The sequence below is a fragment of the Macrobrachium rosenbergii genome, chromosome 14 (assembly GCF_040412425.1).
Source record: "Macrobrachium rosenbergii isolate ZJJX-2024 chromosome 14, ASM4041242v1, whole genome shotgun sequence".
Taxonomy (NCBI): Eukaryota; Metazoa; Arthropoda; class Malacostraca; order Decapoda; family Palaemonidae; genus Macrobrachium; species Macrobrachium rosenbergii.
Genome location: NC_089754.1, coordinates 49,282,271 through 49,310,050, shown reverse-complemented (window position 1 = coordinate 49,310,050; position 27,780 = coordinate 49,282,271). Strand labels below are relative to the sequence as shown.

At 32.9% G+C, this 27,780-nt stretch overlaps 1 long non-coding RNA gene across 1 annotated transcript in view; it reads left to right on the top strand.

Moving 5' to 3' along the window:
* The window catches only part of LOC136845619 (uncharacterized), a 94,562-nt gene that overhangs the window by 45,908 nt on the left and 20,874 nt on the right, over positions 1-27,780 (top strand). The window contains exon 2 of the long non-coding RNA XR_010855203.1: positions 8,540-8,659. This is a non-coding gene — a long non-coding RNA (uncharacterized lncRNA). The remainder of the gene's footprint in view (positions 1-8,539; positions 8,660-27,780) is intronic.

The following is a 27,780-nucleotide window of genomic DNA, read 5'->3' as shown; positions in this document are numbered from 1 at the left end:
GCAGTAATAATAATAATAATAATAATAATAATAATAATAATAATAATAATAATTCACGGAGCCCAGGTGGAAGATGTCCGATATTGGCAGAGACGTCGTGGAATGACATTTGTCCGAAGGCTTGCTTTATGGCTTGGTTATTTTTCATATTTTCTTGATGTATTTTCTTTGGAATTTGGGGCCCTTATGCCTTGCAGTAATAATAATAATAATAATAATAATAATAATAATAATAATAATAATAATAATAATAATAATAATAATAATTATAATAATAATAGAGGAGACTAGGACCTGAGGCACGTATTTTTTAAATTAATTTTTCAGTTTTATTGTTTGTCATTATTCCTTCCTAACCTGGTTGCTCTTGCATTCAATAAAGTGTATGATGCGTTAATGATATCTAAATATTACAGCGTTGAAAACAAAGCTGGTATCGAATGGCAGCCTCACTTCTTCAGAAAAAGTATATTTGAAATGTAGTTATTATTATCATTATATTATCCAGTTACTACCCGTAGGCGTCTCGTATACCTCCTGCAATAATATCCTAGGTTACCTTCACCTTCTACCTGGATATAAATATTCATTTTCTTTCAGTAAGCTTGGAGGCAAGTTCCTTATCTCCGCTTTAATTATGAAGTCAAACCTTCTTTTCCCGTTATATTTCCGTCTTGAAATAATAATTCCTCTCAAATACAAGAACATTTTATTTTCATGACTAAGTCGTCTACATTTTAAGAAGACAGGAGAGAGAGAGAGAGAGAGAGAGAGAGAGAGAGAGAGAGAGAGAGAGAGAGAGAGAGAGAGAGAATATCAATATGTTTCTGAATCTCACACAACAGGCTAGGTTTCCAGGGTTTCTTTTATATATATATATATATATATATATATATATATATATATATATATATATATATATATATATATATATATATATATATATATATATATAGAGAGAGAGAGAGAGAGAGAGAGAGAGAGAGAGAGAGAGAGAGAGAGAGAGGCTGAATATGTCTTTGAATCTCACACAACAGGCTAGGTCTCCAGAGTATTCTTATATTCATGGCACTGTTGTCCTATGTAAATAAATGGTTACCCGCCTAGCAACTTGCATCGGGAAACATATGATTTGACATCTTTTGTGTTAAGCTTTGTTATGATGAATATTGGACGGAGATGTAGCATGTTATTATACCAGAGGTATAATAAGCGAACTGGATAATAAACGGTATCTGTGGCTTAATATCTGTGAATAGTATAGCTTCATAGCACTCTTCATTTATAATACCCCCTAGGTGTAACTTATTCCCTAGGCAAAGTGAATCGGATATTAAATGATATTTGGGGCTCAATATTTGTGAGTACATCCACCCATGTGTATATATATATATATATATATATATATATATATATATATATATATATATATATATATATATATATATATATATACATACATACATACATACATACATACATATACAAAACAATTGTTTTTTTACAGTATAACTGGTTATTGGGAGAATACGGAAACCCTTCTTTAATTTCCAGTAAAGTATTTTTGCTTCCAGTTCAGCTAGAACGTTTAGGCAATATTTCTGTTTAGAGAATTCAGACGTTTTCCTGAACTCATAATATTATACCTTTTGGAAATCATTCAAAGGTGGTCCGTCGACTAAGTCTGTCATCTATCGAGTTTGAAGTTTATTTTCGCCTCCGTTTTCTCTGTCACTTTAAATTTTCACTTTATACGAGGTATACTTTTATTTTAAGTTTTGGTTAAATCCCTCCCCTATCCTCTGTTTGTTCTGGTTGTCATAGAAAGTATGTATATAAACAGCATTTGATACCTTTTCTTTACATCTTCAGCAGGAAAAAAAAAACAGTAAACATTTCTTCATGGTAAGTGGGTACCGTGACCTAGTTCTGATATGCAGAATGTGGGTTCGAATCTTACTACGGACGTCAGAACTTCTTCATTTGGATCGTGGGCTTCACAGTGACAATTGCATCCAAATGGTGTGTTGAAACAAAGAAGTGAAGAAGGCGCTGTGGTTATTACAGTTACATACTTAATGACGTTATTATTTTGTATTCTCAGAACAGAAACGAGTTGCTCAAAAATGCTGCAGTTCATCACAAACTGAAGACAATCGTATGGAAACATGATGCATTAACCTAGTTCTGAGCAGCAATTGCATCAATAACAGGTTTCCTATGCCCCGTATCAGAATACGTATCAATGATAAAAAAAAAAATAGTGCAACATTATTCGCGTGTCGTTGATCATGCAAACCGTTCCACCTTCCACAAACAATGTACGGACACGTAACCGTTTCCTCGCTCGTTCTTACGTTCTAGAGTTCTCGTGTCTTGTCACTCATTTTCACTTGCAACTGACTCCTTCGACCAGTTGCAAGTTCCTGAACATTGTCTACGAGCTTAAAAATCTTCTTGTGGCGGGTAAAATCCAGATAAGATTGCTATTCTCAGGAGTAATACTGTACAATTGGTTATCTCATTTTTAGTTTTCTGTAAAAGAAAACTTTTGAGACGGGTATTTGTCTGTCCGTCCGCACTTTTTCTGTCCGCCCTCATATCTTAGAGGGCTGCAAATTGGTATGTTGATCATCCACCCTCCAATCATCAAACGTACCAAATTGCAGCCCTCTAGCCCCAGTAGTTTTGATTTTATTTAAGGTTAAAGTTAGCCATGATCGTGCGTCTGGTGCCGCTATGGGTGCCAACAACACAGGCCACCGCCGGGCCTTGAGTGAAAGTTTCATGGGCCGCGGCTGAGAGTTTCCTGGGCCGTGGCTGAGAGTTTCGTACGGCATTATGCGCTGTACAGAACACTCGATTGCGCCGAAGAAACTAAGGCGCATTTTTTACATGTTATTTATAATGACTCTGTTTATAATAGTGTTTTATAGGGCGAAGTAAGTACCTAAAAAAGATTTAGCGATCACATCACAGTAAGGACAAATGTGTATTTATGGTTTTTTTTTTTACAGAATTATTATGATGTTTTAACTTTAAAAACCCTCACATAACTAAATATTGCAATTCAACCTCTTGTTGTTCATGTTTTATTTTATATTTCTATTTTTCTTTATCAGAAATCCTGTCATTTCCTAACTTTATTTCAACAGCCCAAATTCGACATCGATTTGTAATTGGTTGAAGAGAATAATGGAACAGATCCTAAAGGAGTGTAAACTATAGCACAATATATAGCAATTGCTATTTTCACAGCATCATGGACGGTTTACCAGTCTGTGACTGTTTGAGATGCGATATATCCATTTCATGGACCTTTGGGGATATGAAAATTTCTAAAGAAAAATATTTTCAAAAAAGATGTGGAGTAAACATTATTGTCTGTGAGTATATGATAAAGAAAAAAGAGAAAGCATTAAGAGGCTGTTCTTCTTCTTCTTCTTCTTCTTCTTCTTCTTCTTCTTCTTCTTCTTCTTCTTCTTATTATTATTATTATTATTATTATTATTATTATTATTATTATTATTATTATTATTATTATTATTAATTATTATTATTATTATTATTATTATTATTATTATTAAATGAAACAAGGCCAAACGGACATAAGCTTGCCAAACAAGCTTCCACAGATATGAAAGACCTATATTTATAGAAGAGAGAGAGAGAGAGAGAGAGAGAGAGAGAGAGAGAGAGAGAGAGAGAGAGAGAGAGAGAGAGAGAGAGAGAATCTCGACATAGAAAATGCAAAGCATTTCTGGTTATGAATGAACGCAATATCACCACTAACCTATATAAGCAGTGCATTGTTTGTTAATACAGAAATACAACAGTTCCATTATTACCTACGGGAAAGCAGATATATCAACAAATAAAAATGCCTACCACAACATTCGCCATATTGCGGCAGGTTCGTGCACTGCTAATAACCAGGATTAATAGAGTACTCTGTTCATCCTGCTAATAATACGCAACTGTAATACCTTATAGATTTTCAGCGGTAGTAAGAGTCATTTTTCCTTCTCCGAAAAGGAAAAAAAAATATTCGAAGGGAGACACAAAAGGCAAAGAATGCGTTTTAATCTACACATGCTGTATCTACAGATTAAAAGGTCCGCTACATAGTAATTAAACTGACGGATTAGATTATCAGAACTGGCAGTAGAAGGGGACAGAACAAAGACAGGAGAAGCAGAAGACAAAGACGAGAGAGAAACAACAAAAAGAGTCCATTGACAGAAAGTGTAATTAAAACTATTTCAGAATTGCCTTTGACCGGGGCTATAAGAGATAAAGTAACAACAGAATGGTTTTCGCTTTTATTTTCTACTTTTTTTTTTTATTACTGTAGATGTTTGTGTCTAAAGGAACCAGATTCATTTATCTGATAACAAAAGAAGTTTTTGTACGTCCGAAGGAAAATGGCAACCACATATTGCCATTAAATATGGATTTAGGTCGCAGCTGTTGAGTGGGTTCTCCTGCAATTAGGAAAGAAATTTATCACACACACACACACACACACACACATATATATATATATATATATATATATATATATATATATATATATATATATATATATATATATATATATATATATATATATATATATATATATATATATATATATATATATATATATATATATATATATATATATATATATATATATATATATATATATATATATATATATATATTCATAAATGCATATATAAATATATATATATATATATATATATATATATATATATATATATATATATATATATATATATATATATATATATATAATATATATGCTTAAAAATCAGTAGATGCACGTGACTTCAGTGTATAAGCGAATCCCACAGGAAAAAAGACAGGCAGAAGTTCAGTACCAAGCGCTTTCACGTTTATTGACGCATCGTCGGGGTACGAATGAGACAAAAATATAAAGAAGGTTACAAAGTAAACAAAACGAACAAGAATACCAGATGGTCAATTGTCAAAGGGTAATAAACAGAAAGTTAATCCAGGATAATCCCGGATCGAGCTGTCACAAACTGAACCTAAGACCACACAAAAAGAAATACTAAAGTTTAGGCTTACAAAATCCAAAAACATGTATAACCTTGAATACCAGATGGTTAATTGCCAGGGTTAAACAGAAAAGGTTATTCCACGGCAAATCTGGGATCACGCTGTCAAAAACTAATCCAAATATATACTTAACCATAAGGCAAACGGCTTCTTACACTTTCAAATTGTGTGTTTGTGTGTGCATAAATATATATGCAAAAGTATATATATGTGTATATACACACACACACACACACACATATATATATATATATATATATATATATATATATATATATATATATATATATATATATATATATATATATATGTATATATATATATATATATATATATATATATATATATATATATATATATATATATATATATATATATAATATATATATATATATATATATATATATATATATATATATATATATATGTCTGTGTGTATGTGTGCACATGGACACATGTGTGTCTTGTACATTTGTTCGTTTCTAAGAGACAAAAATACACACACACACCTATTTCACATCCTAGCACCGCTCTATGGTGGCTAGGTTAGAATCCACCTTTAATGAAGAGGAGAGAGTGAGTGAGTGAGTGAGAGAGAGATTCACCTTAGAAAACACATCTTGATGCGATTTTCCCGTCTGCTGAATTTCAATGGCTGCGTCGTGCCCCCTTGCACGTTTAACCTCTCAGAGGCAAACAAAAAAAAAATGATTTAATATGATGAAAATAGCCTTCAAGAGTATAATCGCTAGAGAGAGAGAGAGAGAGAGAGAGAGAGAGAGAGAGAGAGAGAGAGAGAGAGAGAGAGAGAGGGTTTCCCTAGTTTGTCTGTCTCTCAATGATCTTCTTTAAAGTTTTTCGAAAACTTTGCTTTGAAATTGTGGCTGGATAAAATTTTTTTTTTTAAATTTGGTATTTAAAAAAAAATTTAAATTTTCGTTTTACGATTTTTATTGGTACACCCAATAGTTTTTGTTTATTTTTTCTTAGAATTTGATTAGCTTTTCCAATCCAATAATATAATGAAATATACAACCATTTGGATAAAAATTTCCTGTTTTAAATTTGGTATTTATAAAGAAAAATTTTTAAAATTTTCGTTTCACTCTTTTTATTGGTACACCCAATAGTTTTTTTTTTTTTTACTTGAAATTTCATTAGCTTTTCCAATCCAGTAATATAATGAAATATACAGCGGGGTTGGATAAAAATTTCTGTTTTAAATTTGGTATTTAAAAAAAAAAATTTAAATTTTCGTTTTACGTTTTTTATTGGTACACCCAATAGTTTTTGTTTATATTTTCTTAGAATTTCATTAGCTTTTCCAATCCAATAATATATAATGAAATATACAGCGAGGTTGGATAAAAATTTGTTTTAAATTTGGTATTTATAAAGAAAAATTTTTAAAATTTTCGTTTCACTCTTTTTATTGGTACACCCAATATTTTTTTTTTTACTTAGAATGTCATTAGCTTTTCCAATCCAATAATATAATGAAATATACAGCGCGTATGTGTGTTTGGGTAAATCGTACAATGTGTTCTATGATGTATCCTTTCAGGTGCATAAGTGCTCATTTACTTGTATGTGCTAACGTGTTTTTGTTTATTTTTTTTATGAAATCTGGGGTTGTTCTGAAAATGGCTATATTTTGATTGATACTAAAGTGCCTAAGCGCGCATGCGTTCACATATATGAGCATGTATATAAAATGTGAGTTAACATACAAATGTATGTTAATCAAGCAATGTTTTCAACGAGGAAGTATAGTCGTATATGTAAAGGGTTATAATTAATTTTTTTTTTAGTATTTCTGGATATTGGATGTAAACGTTTTTCCTCTTTCGTTGTTTAGCCACACTAGAGTAAAAAGCATTTAAAAATGATGATAATTAAGAGTGACTGTATAAATAATTCCAGTATATAGAAATAATGAATAGAATTGATAAAGAAGAGCCACTTTACAAAATGCTTTAAAAACGAAATGTTAATACAAATTTCAGAAAGAATCAAAAGATGATATATATATATATATATATATATATATATATATATATATATATATATATATATATATATATATATATATCTAAAAATATATATCTTCGTAACCTGAGGAAAATCTCGTGGAATGTCATCTGTGAGTGGCAGGTAATATCAAAGGGTTCTTGCCTTCGCATTTAAGGCAGCAAAGGGAGAAGAAGATGACTCAAGTGAGAGGTTTTAGAGCCAATGTTTTACGTTGTATACATTTTTTATCTCTCCGTATACGCTGTATACATTTTTTATCTCTCCGTATACGTTGTATACATTTTTTATTTCTCCGTATACGTTGTATACATTTTTTATCTCCGTATACATTGTATACATTTTTTATCTATCTGTATACGTTGTATACATTTTTTATCTATCTGTATACGTTGTATATATTTTTGATCTCTCCGTATACGTTGTATACATTTTTTATCTCTCCGTATACGTTGTATACATTTTTTATCTCTCCGTATACCGTCCTGTCTATCTGTATCTGTTTGTCTGTCTGTCTGTCTGTCTACTATAACTCTATCAATGGACTGACGCAGCTGGTTGTCGTGGAGGGCTGTGTTGAATTAGTCCGGTCATGTTGGGAAAATGGGAGAAGAGTACGTCGGAAAGGCTTGCAATCTCTGGAGAGCAGTGCGAGGCGGGAGAATTAGAGAGCAGGCCAGATGTTGTGGAGAAATGTTAGAAGGTATAAGTAAAAGGGTCACAATCTTTAGGAACCGGAAAAAAAGCTCCAAGCATGGCTGATATAAGTGGTATGTAATAGACACTGTATATCAAATACTGTAAAGCATGGAGTTAACTATATATAATATACACCTACTGTTATGATTCTTATACATGGGTAGTCTTCAGCCACTGTCCATGTATTTTCCGGTCTGCAGCCCATTTTTCTCTTTCTCTTTCTCAGATAAGGCTGTTTTCTTCTTATGAGATTTAACATATATTGATAGTCGTTTTTTGCTTGGTCTGCATGAAAAATTATGATGTAAACAATGAGAATAATTTCATAGTGTTCATTTCTTTCTTTTTCATTTCTGTAAGCGATCGAGGAAACCCGACTATCAATTCGATATATTTGTAATATTTAGTAGTCAATGTATAAGACTGTGGACACACTGGTTATTTTACTGTAATAGGATTGTGTAACTGTAATATTATGCTAAAGTAGTTTCGTACCTAAGGAATACAGCAGTAGAAGTTGCCACACAATAAATTTGATACATTTTTAATAAATGCTAAATTAAATCCCTGAAACTTACTCCAGTAATATATATGACACAGTAATACAAGTCAACTTCTTTAAAACTTGATGAAATTTATCAACTTGGATAATCCTCTCTCGCTTTTATAATTGCAGGTTATTTTCACCATATTAAATCATCTTTTCGTTTGCTGTCGGCAGGTCAGAAGGTCAACGTATCTCGGCCCAGTCGGTGAAATTCAGCAGACGGGAAAATTGTTTCAAGAAAATCGTACCTTCCTCATTGAAGTTTGGTTTAAACTCCATCATCATATGAAATAGGTATGTCTTTCTTTCTTCTGTCTTTCTTTCTTCCCTGAAAACTAACAATATCGTATGTGTATATGTATAAACATGCACACACACACACACTTACACACACATGTATGTATGTATGTATATACTCGTATATATATGTACATATGTATGTATGTATATATATATATATTATATATACTGTATATAAATATATATATATATATATATATATATATATATATATATATATATATATATATATATATATATATATATATATATGTGTGTGTGTGTATGTGTGTATGTATGTATATATATATATGTATATATATATATATATATATATATATATATATATATATATATATATATATATATATATATATATATATTTATATTAACTTTATCACATACATAATTGTTCTGTGCATTAGTAGAATTACTAAAAGGACCTCATTCAAACTGGATGGTATCTAATGGAGTTTTTATTCAAAAAAGTTACAAGCTTTCTTGGACAAACAGTCCACATTATCAAATATCCGTACCGGATACTTGATAATGTGGACTGTTTGTCAAGAAAGACTTGTAACTTTTTAGAATTCAAACTGGATCCAGTTTGAATGAGGTCCTTTAGTAATATATATATATATATATATATATATATATATATATATATATATATATATATATATATATATATATATATATATATATATATATATATATCTTGAACAATCACACACACCCACCCTTAAAACATGACAGTAACCATCAATGGGACACATCAAATATAATTATCCCATATATCCTGAACACAAGCTCTAGAAATATGACCAATAAAACATCATAAACACACACACACACACACACACACAAACCCACAGACTCTTGAAATATGACACATCAAACGAAATAATTTCCCTACATCCTGAATAAAGAGGATCTAGGGACCCCATTATCCGGAGGCTCTCCTCCTGCATATTCATGATGTATAGGCAGGAGCGATACATTTGTTAAATAAGTTCGCACTAAGCCCCCCAAAACTCCTGCCCTACTTAGCGCGTCTAGATTCCTTATAAGCCCGTCCAAGTAGACGAGGCTTCTAGGGACTTAGGGAGGGCGTTAGGGAAAAGTATATTTATTTTTTCTAATCGCATAGAGAAGTTTCTCTCTCTCTCTCTCTCTCTCTCTCTCTCTCTCTCTCTCTTTCTACTCTTTTACTTTGCTTCCTTTTGATTCAGTCATCGTATGAGGGCTTTTGCTTATGAGAGAGAGAGAGAGAGAAGAAGAAAGAAGAGAGAAGAGAAAAATAAATAAAAATCATTTGCCTCATCAAAAAGGAGGAAAATGGAGTGCGATTTTATCAAATAATTGTAGATCGCATCAAGTCTCTCTCTCTCTCTCTCTCTCTCTCTCTCTCTCTCTCTCTCTCTCTCTCTCTCTCTCTCAGATATCAGATATCAGATATGCAAAAAGCTTAGAGCATATTTTCTTTATCTTTGTTGTGGGAGATGTTTTGGTTAATGATCATAACATTTATCTAACATAGTTTTTATTGTTGCTTACATTTAATTACGTAGTAATATGATTTGATGTTCGTTTTATATAAAAATCGTAAACATGAGACATTTGGTGTAATTTATGATACGTTAAGACACCAATTAATACATAATCACAGTCTGAAGTTTATCCTTTAAGAAAAGTATATGGTGATTCAAACTTGGGTCAAGCCTATTATACCTAGAAACAAATAATATAACTAAATTAAATACATTTCATTTTAAAGACCTGAATGTCTTGCATAACAGAAACAGAAAGTTCTTTCAAAATACTAAAGTATGCATTTAAAGTTTCCTTACTAGTAATGTAATTTCCTGTCATTGACACTTCCACTTCTAAATTTAGAAATTCATGATTTTATTGTGGAGGAAAAAGTATTTAGAGAGAGTTATATAACATTTATTGGTGGAGAAAATATATATATAACATCGATGGAAAACCCTTGAAAGAGATTCTATATCATGTACTTTATCTTACGTAATCTCCTTCGCTTAGCTCTGTAGGATTTTGTTACATGTGGTGAGATAGTTTTCAATCTCAGAAGTAGATTAACAATGTAGGATATTTTTTCCATCAGATGTGCAAGATAATACTACATAATTATTTTCAGTTTTCTATGAAAGAAAACTATTGTGCCTGCTTTGTCCGTCCGTCCGCACTTTATTCTGTCCACACTTTTTCTGTCCGCCCTCAGACCTTAAAAACTACTGAGGTTAGAGGGCTGCAAATTGGTATGTTGACCATCCACCATCCAATCATCAAACATACCAAATTGCAGTCCCCTAGCCTGAGTAGTTTTTATTTTATTCAAGGTTAAAGTTAGCCATAATCGTGTTTCTGGCAACGATTGGGGATAGGCCACCACCGGCCCGAGGTTAAAGTTTTATGGGCAGATGCTCATACAGCATTATACCGAGACCACCGAAAGATAGATCTATTTTCGATGGCCTTGATTATACGCTGTAGCGGCTGTACAGAAAATTGCGCTGAAGAAACTTCGGGGCAATTTTTTACTTGCTGTTCTTAGAAAACCATTTATATTAAATTCTGCGTAGGTTAATATGCACTAACACAGCATAACTTTCGGAACTTCATCCATGATACTATTTGGAAGAACAGGCACTTTGATATTTTCTTTAATTGACAAAAAATAAAGAGTTTGATTTGAATATACTTTCATAAGCACAAGATATCCCTAATTCGGTGAGCAATGAATAATGGTATAACACCATAGCTAAGCTAAATAAAAAACAAAGTATAGGAAAAAGCTCCGTGTAATCTCTGTATAGTAAAGATTTTGCCAGAATAATTACCTTGTTTAATTTTCACTCATATATACGAAGATATTATGTTGAGGAACCAAGATCAAAGAATTATAATGCTTCCACTTACCTTGACAGAAAAATGAACAGAATGGAATGTTTGAACCTCTTTATCAAACCCATGTTGAGGGACTTTTCACTTAATTGTTTATAGTTCATATATCTACCTAGGATCTACGGTAGATCTGGCATCTACCCATATTTGTACGGTTGCGTATGTGCGTGTATGGGAGTTATCGTACATTTACATCGACGTCCAAACCATCACGTTTGCGGTTGCATCATACATGCGTGTATGGGAGTTATCGTGTATTTATATCAACGTCGAAACCATCATGTTTGCGGGTTCATACATGCGTGTATGGGAGTTATCGTACATTTACATCAACGTCCAAACCATCACGTTTACGGTTGCATCATACATGCGTGTATGGAGTTATCGTACATTTACATCAACGTCCAAACCATCACGTTTGCGGTTGCATACATACGTGTATGGGAGTTATCGTACATTTACATCAACGTCCAAACTATCATGTTTGCAGTTTCATAGATGCATGCATGGGAGTTATCGTACATTTACATCAACGTCCAGACCATCATGTTTGCGGTTGCATAAATGCGTGTATGGGAGTTATCGTACATTTACATCAACGTCCAAACTATCACGTTTACATGTGTGTATGGGAGTTATCGTACATTTACGGCAACGTCCAAACCATCATGTTTGCGGTTGGATACATGGGTATATGGGAATTATCGAACATTTACATCAACGTCCAAACCACCGTGTTTGCGGTGAATTACCTTACATTTTTATCTACGTCCATCATGTTCATTCTCGCCCCACAATCGACCTCAAAAGAAGACGGACATAACTAATGTCGTTCAACAGAAGGCTGCCATTGTGCCGACAACCTACACCAAGATAAAAATCTAAATTTCCTGACCGAAGAAGAGAAGAACAAAAGTTCCTATTTCTTTTTTTAATTCAACTACAAATCACGACGAGAGATTACCTTAGGCTGTGTGGGATGATAGTGACCTTTGACATTTCATACTGCCGTAAAAAAGAGCAGTGTTGCCGAGTGTATATATACACACACTGATTTCCCCGAATTACCGTCGGGCGGTGATAGGTTCGTGGAAATGGATTGAGCGGGGAATTCAAGGGGAAGAAGGAGATATAATTGATGGATGTAATTGATTTTTCTTCTGGATATCGTACGAAGAAGACGTCTTCTTCTTTTTATAGGGGAGTGAGAGTGTTAGTCTTTCTTCTTGTGTTATAGGAAGTAGTTATTTTTAAGATACGGATGAAAAGTTGCCAGATAGAGCAAGACCATGTTCTATATTATCTCTTCTTGTATCTATCGTTGTACCTTTTATATATATATATATATTTTATATATATATATATATATATATATATATATATATATATATATATATATATATATATATATATATATACATATATTATATATATATATATACATATATTATATATATGTGTGTGTGTGTATTAAATATGTGTGTGTATGTATGTGTGAGTATATATTGATATATATACATATATATCTATATATATACACACAAACACACACACACACACACACACACACACACACACACACACACATATATATATATATATATATATATATATATATATATATATATATATATATATATTTACTAACAGACCTCATTCAAACTGGATGGTATCTAGTGGAGATATTTATTCCACTAGATACCATCAATTTGAATGAGGTCCTGTTAGTAATTGTACTAATGCACAGAACAATTGTGTATGTGATAAAATTAATATATATATATATATATATATATATATATATATATATATATATATATGTCTAAATGTGTATATTGTGTGTTTATGTGTTTGTTTATGTGCGTGCGTGTGTGTGTGTGTGTGTGTGTGTGGTGCATGTCGGCCCCTGTGCTCACATAGTTCGTTTTCCAATGAGTGTACTACAAATAAGCATATAGCTGGTGTATGTAAAACTAAAAATATATTCCGAGCAGTTTTGTCTTTCACTTAGTATTGACGGTGGTTTTCATTCTAAAATATCAATAACATATACATTTTTTACCGAGTTCCTCAATACTCCATGCCTGATCCAAATATAAAGCAAAATTCATGCACAGAGTGAAAATAGTGATCAGTTATTAAAAAGTTTTGATGAGTTTTGCAAAACTTGCAAAATTTATCCCTCTGAGGCAGGGCGCAGTGAATCATTAATTCACAGCTTTTCCAAAAATGTTACAGCGTTTGTTGTCCTTGTTTTTGCATGTGTTTGTTTTGTTTTTCCCTGGTTGCGGATGTTTGTGTATGTGTGTATATATATATATATATATATATATATATATATATATATATATATATATATATATATATATATATATATATATATATATATATATATATATATGATACTGGATATATATATATATATTTATATAATATATAAATGTATTATATATAATATATTTATAAATTGAATTCACAAATACTCTTGTTTAAGTATTACCAAATGTATTTGTAGTGTTGAAATACATTTCAACAACTTCCGATGCAAAGTGTTTGTGCATCCTTGTGTTGATAACTGATAAGCATATGCGGTGTTTTTATATTTCATATATATATATATATATATATATATATATATATATATATATATATATATATATATACATATATGTGTGTGTGTGTGTAATAAAATTATTTCTCGCCATCTTTTCTTTTTTGTTTGTTTGAATCTGTCGAGAAGCAAACCCCTTCCTAAGTACATTTCCACGTAACTCTTCCTTCTTATTTACCCCATCTCATTCTGTCACTTGCCTTTGGGATTAAGTAACCTAGCGGCTTTGCAAATCAAAATTTCTTATTTTGCAAGCCTAGCAGGCAGAGATGTAGAATTTATCCAGAACATTCCCTTCTGCTCTCATTCCATCCAGCTCCTGAATCATATTTGCTATCTATATGAACACTTTCTCCCGCTGCATTTAGTCTTCCCCATTCAGAACTCGAACCATCACATTCACTCTCTGGACTCCAGAAGCGTGACCCCATCCCAACTAGTACAACTTTCAGCCACCCCAGAAACAATTACTCTTTGTCCTGCCCCCTTCGGCGTTGCAGCACGAAGTACCAAAACATTCGGTTCTGTCTCTCCTTAAACCAATTAAATATCATACATCCCTTTCCCCTCAGCCAAGCACACTAAATACAAACAAAACATACATGTCTGTGTATGCTTCTGTGCACACACACACACACACAGTCACTAAAGAACACAAACATGTAGACACACATTTACACACACACACACACACACACACACACATATATATATATATATATATATATATATATATATATATATATATATATATATATATGTATATATGAATATGTATATGTATATTCAGCCAAGCCACAGGAAAAATAAAAGGAGGGATACCAAGCGCTTTCGTGTTATTTCAACACATTTTCGAGGTACAATGTATATGTATATACCATCTTTGATCACTCATTATTTGGAAAGGTTTGCTGACCAAGTAGTGGAATTTTATATCTTAGCGTTTAGAGGTCATAAGGACCACTTTTTGTCAAATTTTAACAAATTTATTTTGTGAGTGTCTGATAGGTAACGACCACTTCTCGATAGATGCATTTTGATATCTGATCAACTGACGATTAATACGACAAGTTTGTCGTTTTATTTGCATGCATCCTGTTGTCCAAGCAACTCATTCTTGACAATGCTTTACACTCTGATTCCTTGATCTCTTGAGATTAAAGCACACACTCTTGATAATGTTTTGAGATTCAGTTTCTAATTATATGATTCAAACGAACACTTAATTAACGCCTTTTGGTCAAGGAAAACTCTGGTTTTCCTCTTTGGCATTTCAGCTTGCACAGATACGGCTTTGTTTAATTCGAGTTATGGGTCCCAGGATGGATTACTTAGGCTAATCTGGAGTGATGACTGAGAGGGAGACTCCGTTGTACAGTGCCCGATTACGCTTCGGCTTATTTGATCAGCTTAGCTCACTGGGGATGCATTCGCTTATTAAAGAGCTGGTGGATTTTCTTGTTGAATGGAAAGTATTTTGCGAACGAGACTACAGCACTTCATCCTTGCTTTGCTTTTAGTTTATTGAATAATAATAATAATAATAATAATAATAATAATAATAATAATAATAATAATAATAATAATAATAATAATAATCCATAAAAATCTCATAATCACACGAGTCACTAGAATGGTGAAGAAATCCACAACGGTATAAGTGGAAATGTATACTTAAATATAAGTACGAATAATATATACGTTTTGTAAATATTCTTAGCATATATTTGCGCCTACACTGTTGCGGATTTCTTCAGTAACAATAATAATAATAATAATAATAATAATAATAATAATAATAATAATAATAATAATAATAATAAGAAGAAGAAGAAGAAGAAGAAGAAGAAGAAGAAGAAGAAGAAGAAGAAGAAGAAGAAAAATGAAGGAAAATGGGAAAATACAAATACAAATTTATTTCAATGCACATATGATTTTCTTGTCATCATTATAATCATTGCTACAAATAATACTCTTGGTATCTCTTCATTATCCTTAGCATAAAAAAAATCAGTCATCATAACCATAAATGTATTTACAAATTTTTTTTTCTGAGAGGATGAACGGTCATATAACACTCTCAAAAATTGTAGCCGAGACTTGAAATTCTATATTGAAAAAAATATTTTTAAAAATAAGGTGTTAGTGAGAAAGGATGATGAAATATGAAATACTACATACAGTTTTCCTCCAAATTCATATTTTTGCATTTCGCACCAACTGGGAGATCGATGCTCCTTTTGATAGAAATATCTCCCTTTTTAATAGGAGAGACAACAATATTTTGATATTGCCTTCACTTTGATAGAATGAATATGCGAATATCTTACAACTGTTTTGATTTCATAGACTGCAAATACGAATATTTTGCCATTGTTTTTGCCTGATAAAATATTGGTACGAAAACCCATTGTTTTTTTTTTATTTGATAGAATGGAAATCATTCGTACCAAATGCAATCTTCATAATGGCAGCATTTCACAGGTCGTCAAACATTAGCGTTGAAAGAATGACCTTTTTGTATTATGAAAATTGTATGAATGAATTTCCTCGGCTGAAATACGACCGGGGCTCATTATCGGGCAATTCACTTACTCCATTTGCAACTCTAATATCTATGATAATAAAATCCGAGTGGGTCTTTCTTGTTTGGCTGACCCGGGTGGGGACGGGTTAGGTAGGGGACCGGGAGGGTAGGGAAGACATGACACATCCACCCTCCTCCTGCAAACCTGTTTATCTGCCCCAGTTGGGTCGGGGTAGGTAGGGGATCAGAGGTGTAGGGGAGACATGACACATCCACCCTCCCCCTGCAAACCTGTTTGTTCGGGCCGGGGGGGTGGTAGGTAGGGGATCAGGAGTGTAGGGGAGACATGACACATCCACCCTCTTCCTGCAAAACTGTTTATCCGCCCCGGGTTTGGGCAGGGTAGGTATGGGATCGGGAGTGTAGGGAAGACATGACAAATCGACCCTTCTCATACAAACCTGTTTGTCTGCTCCAGTTGGGTCAGGAGTAGGTAGGGGATTGGGATGCTAGGGAAGACATGACACATCCACCCTCCTCGTGCAAACCTGTTTTTCCTCCCCGGGTGGAGGCGGGGTAGGTGTGGGATCGGGAGGATAGGGGAGACATGACACATCCACCCTCCTCTTGCAAACCCGTTTGTCCGCCCCGGGTGTGGGCCGGGTAGGTATGGCATTGGAAGGGTAGGGGAGACATGACGGGCAGCGCCAGGTTCCAGCGCTGCGTAGCGTGTGCCATCAAGCTCCTAAGAGTAATAAAAGGCTCGTCATTAACAGACAATTTTTTTCTCTTATGTTAATCAGGATAGTCAAGATTTGAGATCAGTTGTTTACCCGCTGTGGCTCTGTGATTGCTTATCTGAATTTACGAGACTGGAATTACTTATGCAATCGCTCACTGACATAAGATAAATATATACGCCCGCTTCGTGTAATTCAATTAAGGAAATGGCATTGCACAAGCATTGCATGGGATCTCTCTGCTTCGGGTAATGGTTATATAAATTACAGGGAATGGTCAGTGTAACTGGCCTTCCCATCAAATAGCGATTTCTGCAACACAGAGAGAATCTGGTTCTGTGCATCTTTTTGTCTTGTCTTCGGGATTTATTGGTGTGTTTCCAGAGCCAAAAATTACTTTGATAATTTTAGGATTGGTGAATTTTTTTTTGTGCTTCTGATATCTGTTCAGGAAACATTGATTGTGACTGACACTTTACTAAGATACATAATTGAAATGTAATTTTTCTATTTGAATTTCATCGTCGATATGGGGCGTTTTTCTTTCTGTATCTCGCTCAGGATTCTTAACTTTAAATTTCTTTTATTGTTTAACGTTAAATAGTGGCGCAAACAAATTAACTGCTGTTTCTTAGGTAAAAAAAAAAACATCATTTTTTTGATTAATATCCATTATATTCTGTCAGGGAAAAATTCTTTTAGGCAAATGGGATTGAGTATATAGATTTATAGGTGGGAACAATATTCACTCAAGGCAAAAATTCTTTTAGGTAAAAAGGGTTATGTATATAGATTTATAGATGTGTACACTATTCATTCAAGGCAAAAATTCTTATAGGCAAAAATGATTATGTATGTAGATTTATAGGTGTGTACACTATTCATTCAGGGCAAAAATTCTTTTAGTTAAAAAGGGATTATGTATATAAATTTATAGCTGTGTACACTATTCATTCAAACTACAAAAATTTGAAAAAAGCTGCTGAAGAAAAATACACAGTTCATTCTTTAAATTTTCCAGTGTTAATCTTTTAATAACAAAGACTTTCAACCGTGTTCTATCTCTCTTCTGTGTTTCCGTGTTCACAACAGCTTTTGATTGACAATTTACGTAAGAATATTAAAGAATTTTTGAGTCAGGTAGGTTTGGGAAACATAAAATTGAAAGGAAATAGAATTCACGAGTTATTGCTTTTATTTCTGTAAGCACTTTTGCAAAAAGTTTAGATTATATTTCTTGAATTAGAAATAAAGCAGTTCCTTAGGTCAGATACCATGTACCTTTTAAGATTATGGCATCTGACATAAGGAACTGCTTTATTCCTAAATCAGCTCCTTATGTCAGATGGCATAATCTTAAAAGATTCTTATGTCCGATGTCATATTCTTAAAAGCTATATATGGCATCTGACATAGGGAACTGTTTTATTTCTAATGTAAGAAATATATTTTTAACCATTTTCGCAAAGCGTTAAAATTATATTCCTTAGATTAGAAATTAAGCAGCTCCCTTTGTCAGATACCATATACCTTTTAAGACTATGGCACCTGACATAGGGAGCTGCTTTATTTCTAATGTAAGAAATAGAACTTTAACCATTTTCGCAAAAATTTAAAATTATATTTCTTAAATTAGAAATAAAATATCTCCATATGTCAGATACCATATGCCTGTTAAGATAAGTGTATTCAAGAAAAAGTTCCTATTTTTTATATTTTCAAAAGCATTTAGTCGACTCTCGTGCGTTCTTAGTATTAGAAAGGTAATGAAAACTCACTTTTACATGCAAATTATTTCATTCAACTAAATCTCTTTGATGCCTAGTGCAACAAAGCCTACATTTTATTGCATCCTTACCATCCTTATGTACAGTACTTCGTTAATGTTTCAGTGTAGGGTTTAATTTTCAGTGTGTATAGATTGTACATCTACCTCAGGTATAATTTTCCCTTTGTTCGTGGCTCTGTTTCTGTGCTGACAAAACCCTTGACTCAGAATGTGTATGTGATTGATAGAATGTATATATATATATATATATATATATATATATATTTATATACATATATATATATATATATATATATTTATGTATGTATATATACATATGTATGTATGCATGTATGCGTATATATATATTTATTTATATGTATATATCTATATCTATATATGCATATATATACATATGAATATTTATATGTAAATTGTATATTTATATGTATGCATATATAATTATATACATATGAATATTATATATGTATATATATATATAATTATATATATATATATATTTATATATACACACATGTATATATATGCATGTATGCATCCACGCATGAATGCGTCCACACGTGTACGCATATAACATGCAAATTGTTGTCAATACCTGAGGAGAAAAGGAATACTCGGAATATTTCGCCGTCATTTTTCCATTCCCTTTTTTTTTCCCTGGTTCTTTTTCCTCACCTAACTCTTTTATCTTTTTGTTCCAGCCTTTTCGAAAAGTGTTGGCTTTCGCCGCTTTTTTAAGTCATCCTTTTGAAATATGTCCCAATCGACTGCAATGTCTTAAATTCCCAAGAATATTTTCCTTGGCTCGCAGAACAGACGAAAGGTTTTTTTTTAATACCATTTATCTGACACCTTCTTTGAGTATTCATGAAGTGATGAGTATTGACCTATGTTGGTTTTCGTGTCACATAGAACATTAAAGGAAGGTTTTGCAATTAACATTTTTTTATGGGAATGAACTCAGAAAATAACACTGGCATTAAATCTAAATTAGATGAAGTTTGTTATTTTGCAGTATTCAGGTCATGAAGAATAAGCTCCTTGAAGTTTAAAACGTTTTAAGAATTCCTATATAAATATATAAAATATATATTTTATATATATATGTATATATATATATATATATATATATATATATATATATATATATATATATATATATATAAATATATATATATATATATATATATATATATATATATATATATATATATGTGTGTATATATATAACATATATATATATATATATATATATATATAATATATATATATATATATATATATATATATATAATGGAAAAGGGATCAAAAATAGAAAATTAAGCTATTTAAGAATATTACGAGAACATTTCAGACAATGCTTTCCTCTGAAATAATTGAAGACTCACCAGAGCGTATGAAACTTTATTTTAATCTATTGAAAGGCTTTAAGAAAAGCTAATTGGATTAAAATCCAATATTGGTTCCAAGAGATTTTGCCGAGCGCAAGGTGAGATGTAATAACATAAATTAGGTGAAGCTTTGATTAGAGTTAACGTTGATGGTCATCCTGGAATGGTTGAGAGAGAGAGAGAGAGAGAGAGAGAGAGAGAGAGAGAGAGAGAGAGAGAGAGAGAGAGAGAGAGAGAATTATGCTGTCGACTGATTTTTCAAAATTTTTTTTAATTATTCACCATTAAAATTTAAAATTCCTTTAAAGATTTTTCGAAAAAAAATCTTTAAGGGCAATAGATTTGACCCCCCCAGGGGCTAGTACTAAACACGGCGAAACTGTGTAGATGAATCACTGTTTCGCCGTGTTTTAGTACTAGCCCTCGGGGATCAAATGTTCCTAAGCGAATTGATCATTTCACAAATGAGCTCAGCCATCTTTTGCTTTACATGGCCCACCTTCAGACCAAAACGATTAGTTATCACTTACTGTGAAGAGATATTTTATTGTTGTGTTTCTTTTTCAAAGTGATGACGACTAAAGCAGTCAAGAATATCCATAAGTGCGAGAATCACCGAGGAGTGTCAGCTCTCTTACTTGTAAGAGCAAAGAAGGCGCTAATATTAGAGCTCCAGATCTTCCTCTATGTAGACTTAGGTAACGTAAAAAAAATGGAGTTTTATTATAGAAAGTTAGATATCAGGCTAAAATGGATAACAGCATCAGTGAGAATATAGCTGATTCACTAAATAATTAAATAAAGAGATTGTTTCTCTCATCAGAACTAAATGTTTATACTTTAATATATAATAACATAAAGTTGTAATTTTATTGATGTAAATTATTATCCATTGCTAGCTCAAGGTGTTGGTGTAATTACAAAAAACTTTAAATACCTTGACTTCCTTTTAATATAACCCTTCACACCCTAGTCTTTAATTCTGTTGCGACCTTCTGAGCTTTGTAATTGAAACACTGTTGTTTATCCTCTGCTCAAGAATAGAGTATAGAAAAAAGGGTATCAGTTATCATGGAGTAAATTCTAATCAAGATTAAACAAATAAAAAATACGCCGAAGTTTCTTCGGCGCAATCGAGTTTTCTTTACGGCCGCTACATCGTATAATCAAGGCCACCGAAAATAGATCTATCTTTCGGTGGTCTCGGTATAATGCTATATGAGCTGCGGTCCATGAAACTTTAACCACGGCCCGTTGGTGGCATATCCTATATCGTTGCCAGAAGCACGATTTTGTCTGACTTTTACCTTAAATAAAATAAAAACTACTGAGGCTAGAGGGCTACAATTCGGCATGTTTGATGATTGGAGGGTGGATGATCAACATACCAATTTCCAGCCCTCTAGCCTCGGTAGTTTTCAAGATCTGATAGTGGACAGGAAAAGTGCGGACAAAATAAAGTGCGGACGGACAGAGAAACCCGACACGATAGTTTCCTCTCACAGAAAACTAAAAGACAGCCCTTTAATTAGGCTGCCTTGATTCAGTGGCAACAAGTATAGAGAGATAAAAAGGAAACATTTCCGAATTTTGAAATGATTATGATGATTTTTTTGAGGGATCCAAGTATCAAGGGCGCGAATTATCTCCTTGGAGCATTGGGGGACTCAAAATTGCAGACACGTGTAGGCGCTGAAGAGTATTTCCACACTTCACCGACCAAAAGCTTTGGAAAAGAGTTGAGAGTGATCTGTCAAAGGTTCAATTTTTGTCTGGTAATTTAATTCCAGGCACGTGCCAATGCTAATGACTAATTTGTCTATTTATGGGAAAATTATAAAAAAAGAGAGAAAAGGGTAGAGCATTAGCGTTAATTTTTGACCATTTTTCCATAGGTTTCGAGCCTAAAAGAATTTACAATTATCGTTAAGGCTTCAAAGATATATATATATAATTAGTTTAGTTTCGCACATAAATGTTTGGTGTTTTTTCAGTCTTTGTGATTATAGTAATTAAAGCTCTCCGCTCTCACTCTAATGGCTTCTCGCGGCTTAATGGGGCCCATAGCTCTCTCACACAGGGTTCAGAAAAATGCATCGCATTTTTATATTTGCTGTTTATTCACGTGAAGAATTTAGTTTCTTGCTTGATGCTTACCCATTCTCATATGTAACTAAATACTTTTAGACACACACATGCACACCCAAACACACACACACACACACACACACACATACACATATATAATATAAATATATATATAAATAAATATATATATTATATATATATATATATATATATATATATATATATATATATATATATATATATATATATATATATATATATATATATATATATATATATATATATATATATATATATATATATATATATATATATGTATATATAATATCTGTATGCATGCATCCATATGCAAATCATTACTTAAAGAAGGACGCAAAAGCCTTATCGTACGAAAAATAACCGTCCAATTAAAAGAATTCCTGAAATTCAAAATACCCTCTCCGAGAAAACCGGGGGAACGGTCTAAAAAGGATCTCATTTTGAGATGGCCTGGAAAAGATATAAAACTTGGCATCAAAAGAACCCGAAGGAGATGAAAGAGCAAAACCTCGACGGGGCAAGTAGCCGGAGAGGACTGTGAAAACTTTGGTCCTGATAAAAAAAAAAAAAAAAATGGATAGATTCTTTCTTTAAATTTTTTTCCGTCTTCATTCCGATACCAGCAGAATTTTGGAGTGCATGATCTCTCTCTCTCTCTCTCTCTCTCTCTCTCTCTCTCTCTCTCTCTCTCTCTCTTCCCCAAAAAAGTAAGTGAAAAATAATCCGTTTTTCCTTCACCATTCTGATAAGAGTAAAAATTATGATGAGGATTACGTGGAGTGTAAATATCTCTCAGATTGGTAATCTGCTTATCGTTTTTTTTAATTAAAATTAACGGATTAAAGACCTGGAAAAAACACCGTTAGGTTAAGATCAGTTAATGCATACTCAAGGAAGAAACTAAAGAATTGGTATAATTGATACGAATGAGGCATAACAAAGAAAAGGGGACCGGTGAAGCAATTGATAAATATTCAAACATAGACCAGAAAACAAAAATGATCTAGAATATGTTAACAAAAATAAGAATCTCTGGTAGTTCACACTCTTAATGTTATCCATTTACAAACTTTTTCGTTAGTTGTGTCAAGAACGAAAAAACATGCGAAATTTTGAGTTCAAGACAAAATTGAATGTGTATTTATTCACAAAAATTGAAGGTGCATTTATTTAAAAAAATTACGACCTTATTTAAAAAAATGTATAGCTGGTGAATAAAGAAGGGATCCCTGACTAACAAAATAAGGTCTGATAAGAGTCCTCACTAGCTAAATCTGAAAACAGCTGGCTGTGACGTCATCAGTTAGTTCTGTATTATTAAAAAAACTATAACGTGAAAGAGATCTTAACCTCCACTTGCACAAGTTTTACAATTCTTCTAAAATTCCATATCATAAATTCAGAATTGAGAGAGAGAGAGAGAGAGAGAGAGAGAGAGAGAGAGAGAGAGAGAGAGAGAGAGAGAGAGAGTCTTGTTTCATATCCAGAATATCACATAAGAATGGATGAATACCAATAAATCTAGAAGTTCCCAGCATAATAATCAACCATGTACATAAGCAGAAATTCGTATTCAAATCAGCTTATAGTTATTTTATTTTTTTGTAAAAGAAAACTATTGTACCGGCTTTGTCTGTCCGTCCGCACTCTTTCTGTCCGCCCTCAGATCTTAGAAACTACTAAGGCTAGAGGGCTGCAAATTGGTACGTTGATCATCCACCCTCCAGTCATCAAACATACTAAATTGCAGCCCTCTAGCCTCAGTAGTTTTTATTTGATTTAAGGTTAAAATTTGCCATAATCGTGCTTCTGGCAACGATATAGGATAGGCCACCACCGAGCCCTGGTTAAAGCTTCATGGGCCGCAGCTCATACACCATTATACCGAGACCACCGAGAGATAGATCTATTTTAGGTGGCCTTGAATATACGCTGTGTCGATTGCGCCGAAGAAACTTCGGCGCATTTTTTACTTATTTTTTAAAAAAATGTCTACGTAATCATCGAAGGCGTTTTTTAAAATTCATAAAATGTTCTTCAGTTCCTCAAACTATCGTGGATGTGATTCCACGAACTCTTCATTAACTACTAGTTTCAAAATCATTAAAATTCCAAACGCGAGCTCCTTAGTGCTAGAGAGTAATTCATCAATTCAGATTATCCGCAGGAAGAGAGAGAGAGAGAGAGAGAGAGAGAGAGAGAGAGAGAGAGAGAGAGAGAGAGAGAGAGAGACCTCATTAGATCTAGCATTTATAATATAATAATGGAGGAGATCTTGGTTAAAATCTAAAGTGAAATATATCAAGGTAAGACCATAGTAAATCTGACGTTCTTTAATTCCCGGTTCCGGCTCATTATGCCTTAAACCGAAATCGGTTTCCTGATTTAAGTGGGACTCGATATCTAAGATCATGAGAGGCTTCCTGGGAAATTGCCTGCCAGCCCCAACGCGATGTTATGCTTCGTTTTTCTTTTATTTTATACTTTTTTTTTTATCTTCAGCGTTTAAAAAACCAGATGGAAAAGGAAAAATTCTAACGTTGGAGTTACGTTTCACGATTTTTAGTTTTCTGTAAATGAAAACTATTGAGATGGCGTTTTGTCTGTCCGTCCGCCCTCAGATCTTAAAAACTGCTGAGGCTAGAGGGCTGCAAATTGGTATGTTGATCATCCACCCTCCAATCATCAAACATACCAAATTGCAGCCCTCTAGCCTCAGTAGTTTTATTTCATATAAGGTTAAATTTACCCATTATCGTACTCCTGGCAGCGCTATAGGTACCGACAACATAGGCCACCACCGGACAGTGGCTGAGTTTCATGGGCCAAGCTAAGAGTTTTATGGGCTGTAGCTTAGGCCACCACCGAACAGAAAACTCGATTGCGCGGAGGAAACTTGGGCGCATTTTTTGCTTGTTTGTTTTTACCCTGGTTCAAGTTTTTTTTTATATATCCTTGCATTTTTTTAATTTTACTAGTTAATCTATTTATTTCTGTGTCTTTTCCTGTGTAATGGACTCGGTTACTTGATATTATACTATATATATATATATATATATATATATATATATATATATATATATATATATATATATATATATATATATATATATATATATATATATATATATATATATATATATATATATATATATATATATATATATATATATATATATACGTTAGCCAGTATTTATTAATCAACTAATTAAGGCTTATTGAAGCTCTAAACGCTGCTAGAGTATAAAAGATGATAATCCAGTAAGAACCAGCTAGTTCCCTTCTAATGTTGCACACAATCCTGAGCTTCAAAGTGAAACTTTGGTGCCTAATGACTTTTTGTGTATTGTGTTCACACGAACAGGCTTTCTAGAATCATTTTGGGCCAATTAAACAATATTTCTTTCACTCTCCGACATTCAATTTGATGCATATTGTAACTATTTAGTACAACTTTTGTGGGGACATGTTAAGGAATGCCGAAAATCTTGGTAGCGTGCTTTGAGTACCACAGTAATGCTGATTAACCTGTGCTATTGCATCTCATTGATTTACAAAGCGTTATTTGGTCATCAAGAAAGGCCCTTTTGTCGCGGGTAAGTACAGTTGTCCTTTCTTCTTAGTGAGGACAAGGGTCTAATTATATCCCCATGTAGTCCGTTGGGAAAATTTTATATATTGGGTAAAAATTTTCATTTTCTTACCTGGAAAGGTAATATTACCTAAACTTGGAGATTAGGAGCTTCACATACTTTTTCTGCAGGGTCTGAAAGATATACTGATTCTTAAGATTCAGGGAATTTTAACTTACTTTCCAGTATACCACCAGACATAATTGCCCTTTCTCTGTAATAAGCCATGCTACTTGCCTATTTTCTTCTTTTATTTACGTTTTACACTATGTATCTTTTGCATATGAAGTTGCGATTTGAATTTCTAAGACCAATTTAAATCACATTTCATCTCAGTGGATTCTGCTTTCGCTTACACATTTCTGTATAATACATTTTGACTCACTCGTTCATATATGATGTTTTATTCCTGTAAATGAATATTAAATAAGAAAATTATAAGTGGTGGTCCACTTGGAAACGCCAAGACATTAAGGAATAGGCGTCTTCAGTTAAAAGCAAAATTAATGATTATGAGAATTCTCGCCCGTGGCAGGAATTGCCGAAATAAGAAACAAAGTTTGAGTGGGAACCGTAATTACTAATGGCGAGACGAATGCAGCGTATAATTGCTTCGATTTCTTTAATGAGTTCTGGAAAAATGCTGGAAATTTCTTCATTTTTCGCGCGTAGCAAACTACGATTTTAATTTTTCTCTCAGACGGAAGACTGTCTTTACGTTCAAGCCATTTCTCAAGCGATGCAATTATGGGAATTCAGACATGAAAGTATTTTCTTTATCCACTTCCCGATTTTATGTTTTTGTGTGGTTTGTTTCCAGTTTATATTCAAAGTAGATTTTTATCAGGACAGTTACTTTTCATAGGAAAATATTTGAATGCTGAGGCTTACAATTAAAGAGAATAATATAGTAACTAAGGACATCACAACTTAGTTTTTTACAGTTTTTCCTCCTTGCTGTTTTGCTTTGATTTTTTGAACATCTGAATTTAGTTTTTACTGGTTTTTCGCCTCCCCCCTATTTTTTTTTTTTTTTTTTTTTTTTTGCTTCCTTGGACATCTAAATTCAGTTCGTACTGGTTTTTCTCCTTACGGTTTTTCTTTGCTTTCAGACGTTCGAATGTAGTTTTTATTGATCCTTCTTACGGTTTTTCTTAGCTTTTATGGACATCCGAATTCAATTCCTCCCATTCGGTTTTTCTTTCCGCTACGTAGGGTATTAGGTCGCCTGTCACATTGGTCCCTGCATCGAAAAAATTAAACCAAAATAGAGAGAGAGAGAGAGAGAGAGAGAGAGAGAGAGAGAGAGAGAATAAAGGCCGGTGTGTAAAAAATCAAGACTCATCATATAATTAAACCAAAATAGAGAGAGAGAGAGAGAGAGAGAGAGA